This window comes from Lactuca virosa, chromosome 2, assembly GCF_052849685.1.
Source record: "Lactuca virosa cultivar CGN04683 chromosome 2, Lactuca_virosa_CGN04683_v6, whole genome shotgun sequence".
Classification (NCBI taxonomy): domain Eukaryota; kingdom Viridiplantae; phylum Streptophyta; class Magnoliopsida; order Asterales; family Asteraceae; genus Lactuca; species Lactuca virosa.
Genome location: NC_136427.1, coordinates 205,844,268 through 205,849,706, shown reverse-complemented (window position 1 = coordinate 205,849,706; position 5,439 = coordinate 205,844,268). Strand labels below are relative to the sequence as shown.

Genomic DNA, 5,439 nt, shown 5'->3' with positions numbered 1-5,439 from the left:
ATCCAAGCTTCATAACTTCACTCTCTTGTTAGATCCTTATTTTAAACAAAGTTTTTGGTGTTTATACTCCTAGAAATCTTCCTAAACTCGAGATATACATCAAAGGTGTGCTAAGACCAAAAATCCTTCCACTTCTTCTTCAAAACCGAAACAACAAAGCAAAGGTGAGTTCATACCCCCTTGTTTTCGGTTTTTACTTGTTTTTGGGGGGAGAATACAAGTACTATGTGATGATCTATGTGTGTTTGCATGTTATGTGTGATTTCCTTAGTTTTTGGTTGTGATAATGTGTAATACTTGTGATATTTCGAGATCTATAGCAAGAAGGGTGAAAGAATCATAAACAAAAACATAATAAACAACATACATCATAGATCTAAGGGTCCTTAGGTTTAAAAAGTGAAAAACAAAACCAAAAGAACCTTACAAGTGTCATTTTTGCAAAAATAACAAAGATTGGGTATAAATTGTAAATTGTCGGTTTATGAGGGCTATAAGTTGTTTATTTGTATAAAAGCTGATTTCTATGAAAATAACACTTTTCAAAGGGTCAAAAACATAAATTTTAGCTTAATGGGCTTAAAATTGGGCCTAATGGGTTTTGGGCCCAAAGTTGCGAAAATATGAGGTTTTGAGGGGCTGAATTGGAAACTTAACAAACTATGGGTCTAAAATGTAAATAAACTTTTTCAGGGGTTAAAAATGAGTTTATTACCAAATTTGGACTAAAATTGCAAAGTTTTTGAATTTGGGGTCAAAACTGTAAAACTTACGGAATTCGGGCCAAAAATGTAAACTTTTTACAAGTAAAGGCTGGAAATGACAAATGAAATAGTTTTGGGCTAAAATTTCAATTCAAATAAAGTTTAGGCGGAAAATGTCAAGAAAAATGGTTTAAGGACCAAAAATGTAATTTTTCATAAAAATGGACTAAAAGTGCCATTTTTATAGAAAAAGGGACCACAATGATCAATCTAAATGTTTTTGGGCCAAATAAACAATTATAAATGTTTGGGTTAAAAATATCAAGTTTATAATGCATGATTTTAATATATATATATATATATATATATATATATATATATATATATATATATATATATATATATATATATATATAACTAAAGCTTCGTTATAATTCGAACCTTAAGTTATTTCTTTTTAAACATTGTGAATAAACATTTAGTAGACAACAAAAATATCTACAATACGAACTTAAACCCGATAAAACATAAACGATTCAATGGTGGGACTCAAATACTTTCTTTCGTGTTATTGGGCCTTTGTGGCCCAATATCATGATTTTTGGGCCCAACATAAATACACATGTTTATTGGGCCTCAGGTGACCCAATTACATGCCTAATGGACCCTCAATGGCTTTTACATGCTATTGGGCCGTAGTGGCCCATTTGCATTGCTAGTAAGGTCCAAATAAATCATATGCGTGATGGGCGAACGAGTTCTTCGCATACTCGACAGCCTTTAATAACATACGTGATTACTGGGCCCCCGTAGTCCTCTTCTCTTCGTCTGTTAGACTTATCTTCTATTCAAGTAAACAAAAATCAGGTCGTTAACCAAGGTTATTCAATTTCATTTGGATTTAGTGAGTAATAACGGGCGACACCAATAAGTGTCGGTCGTAGTCTGTAGTTATAATCAAAGTCTCCTGGAGGGAGAGCGAGAGTTTGTGTATAGATCTATACGGGGGTGACTCCCCCACACCTAAGCTGTTTGCTACAGTTAGACTCGGCCAGTCTAGGGTGACAAAATCTTAATTTCAATACCGGCTTTTGCAAGAATGCCAAGACAGACGAACTAGTCATTATTATGCATGGTTATAACGAGTCATATAGAGATCCAATACCATCTAAGTAATCATGGGGAATCATATTCATTCGTTGTGACGATACAATAATACAAAACGAACATACTATTTTATCGGAAAACATCGGGTTTTCCGGGGAAACAACATTATTCATTTGCACTTTCAATACAAGAATTCATTATGACAAACATATCACTTTTTCACGTTTTGAAATCATTCACGCATATACTTATGGATCATCACACCTATTGTAATAACAATTGCCGTTTCAGAAAATATCGGATTTTCTGGGTTTTAAAAACTATACAAAACATTTACATAACAAACCTGCTTATGAACTCACCAACATTATATATGTTGACCGTTTTCAAAATAACTAGTATTCTTAGGTAACAGATAAGCTGAAGAAAATTACCAAGTGTGTTTGGATGTTATGTTTTGTGACTCTCAAAAAATTTATGCTATTAATATGTAATATTTAGACAATGTACTTGATGTGAACAAGGTCAGTTGTAATGTATTAATGCATGGTGATGTTTATGTTATGTTTCATGTATATTCATTGTGATGATATTTCAATTTAAGTCACGCGAGCCCTCGGATGTTTCCGTCGTCTGGTTCGGGGGTGTGACAAAGTCCAAAAAGGCATCCAAGCCCAACTATAATACCTCTAAGTCCCAATATGGCCCAGGAACACCTAACATGGCCTTGGGCACAAAAATGACCTGCTACAACAGGTGGGCCCGAGGCCCAACTTAAACAAGTCCAAAGCCCAATTAACACACGAGCCCAAAAATCTTGCAAGCCCATAGACGGTGTATGCGCGTCGTATATGGCTCGTATGCCCAGCGTACGCTGATGACAATCCGGAGTCGGGACACTGACCCAGTACGCGCATTGTACTCTAGAGTACGTCGAACGTACTGGCCAGTCAGCCCATTTTCATTCCCAAGTCTTAATCCATTCAGCCTTTACGTCCAAAACTTAGATCCAAGCTCAAAATAACGTCTTAAGCCATAAAGTTGCAAACTTTATGCTTTTGCATGCATGGATGGGGCTCAAACCATGAATTAAGTCCATTAACTTACTTGGATGGTCACTAACACTTGCATGGTTGACTCTTAACCACCAAGATACGATTTTTATGACTCAAAACACTTCCAAGAGTCCAAAAGGACAACTCAAATGGGATGGACTTGCTCATACTCCAAGAAACCAAGCTATGGGACCAAAAGATGCCATATTCTACCCTAAACCTAGATCTAAGCTTGTAATGATCAAGGTTCAAACTTTATACCTTTAATGGGATAGAAATGGTGCACAAACTCTGGATCTACAAGCTCCTTTTTCTCCTTTGCTTCTTCCTAAACCTCCTTCTTCTTCAAAACCACCAAAGAACACCAAAACACTCAAGGTAAGCTCAAAGATGCACTCAAGAAGGCTAGGGTTCGAGATTGACACTAAAAGGGAAATGGAGGCTGAAAGGGTAATGAGCTTGAGAGACTTAAGGAATTTAAATAGGGTACAACCCCTAAAAATTATGGTTTGCCCCTGGCTTGAGTACGCCCAACGTACGCCGGGGATCACCCGATGATGCGCATGCAAGGAGTACGCCGTGCGTACCAAATGTACGCCCAACGTACTCACGAGTCCCCCACCACCTTTTTGCTTGAATTTAAATAGAATGAATCATTAACACATACCTGGCGACTCGGGTGCTACACTTTATGTCCACGAAACCGTCTCCAAGTGAGCTACAACTTGTTTTAATAATCTTTTACTAAAAACATATACATTTTCTGTTATAATGCAATAAATACCAAGATGTATATATTACTTTACAAAAAACATTGCGTTTCGCTATTGTTTATCCTTAAATGTATTTAGACCAAATACGTCTTATAACACATAGTTTGAAATTTTAGAGTCGTTACAAAAACAAATGTTACCGTGGATGTGTGGATAGGTAGGGTATTAGAAAGATGATACTTCTATGTTATGATTTGATGAATAATAAATAAAATATAAAAAACAGAATCTAACAGAATATGTGCAGTTAGAAAATGATAGTTCCTTAATTTAATACTAGAATGGAAAGAATTCTAACAAAACATAATTTATACGGAAATTTACATTCTAATTTCTTTAAATTGTTTCGTGTGAACCAAATACGTATTAAAAATCTAGACAGCTGAAAAAATATAAATTTATTGTTGGAAAAAAAGGGTCCATTTTTGTAATGAAATTATAGAAATCAAATGCTTTTGAGTTTTGAGAACCGGATATTTTAAATAGTTTACAAATTTTTTTATATATTTTACTATTGTTTTAAATAGCAACAAAACCAAACCTCCAAAACAGCTCATTTGATGGCATTAATATCTTAAGAAAAAGAAAGTGTTGTACTGTTGTTGTAGGTGAGAAACACCGGATACAATCCTTTGTCTGTTACAAAGCTACATATACTTAATACTTCCATCTTCGTCTTCCCAAAAAAATCTATCCACTTCCTTTTCTTTCCTTTCTTGTGAACGAATTATGACTCGTCCCTACAGATTCCTCTCTTCAATCGCTAAATCTTCTTCATCTTTCGATCCGACAGTGGCGGAACCGCCGGAGGCAGTCGCCGTTGAGTCCGATTTCGTTGTCATCCTCGCCGCCCTCCTCTGCGCTCTGATATGTGTTCTAGGCCTTTTCGCAGTAGCTCGCTGCGCTTGGCTCCGTCGTGGATCCACCTCCAACGCCGGCAGGAATACCAGCCAGCAGACTCCGAATAAAGGAATTAAGAAGAAAATAGTTGATGCGCTCCCGAAGTTCGTTTACGATGGCGGAAACGCTCTGAAGTTATCATCCGGAGATTGTGCTATCTGTTTGGCGGAGTACACCGACGGAGACGAGATCCGTGTTCTACCGCAGTGTGGACATGGATTTCATGTCGAATGTATTGATATGTGGCTCGGTTCGCATTCCTCATGTCCGTCCTGCAGACAGATCCTGGTGATCACGAGGTGCCGGAAGTGTGGCGAGTTTCCGACGGTTTCCGGCGGACAAATTTCGTCGGAGGAGGAACATAAAGGTAGGCAACATGATACAAGCTCTTGTTCAAGTGATTATTTACCATGACAATTTCAAAAAACTTGGAGTAATCTTTGTGTATTAATTAGCTCAACTGTCCGAAGCTCCGCCTCCGTGATAACCAGTTTAACGGCGGATGGTTGTGATATTTGAGGCTTTGTATTGCAGCTATAAAGAGTTTGAACAGTTGTATCAGAAATTAGAAATAGTTAATTTTACGCTTTCTCTTTTTCATCTTGTTCTAGTTGTCATTCTGTTTTTTCAAATTTGAATTCTGTTAAGCAATTCAAAATTCTTTTGAATTGTTATTCAGGGTATAGAATCTGAGATTAAAAAATTTCAAATTTCAAAATATTTTTGTATAAAGATTTTGTGAACAGTTTGGTTTTAAGTTTTAACGATTTCAAGCGGGAATGATGTCATGTCAATGATGTTATTCTCCACGTATTTGATTGTGGTTTGAGAGTAACAACAAGAATGGTTACTTTTTTCAATTTAACTTTTCTTTTGTTGCCACTCTAAAAGAAACACACA

The 5,439-nt window shown here is 36.4% G+C and overlaps 1 pseudogene; it reads left to right on the top strand.

The window, feature by feature from the left end:
• Positions 1 to 4,206: 4,206 nt before the first annotated feature.
• LOC145156741 (RING-H2 finger protein ATL8 pseudogene) lies at positions 4,207 to 5,139 on the top strand (annotated as a pseudogene).
• Positions 5,140 to 5,439: the final 300 nt, after the last annotated feature.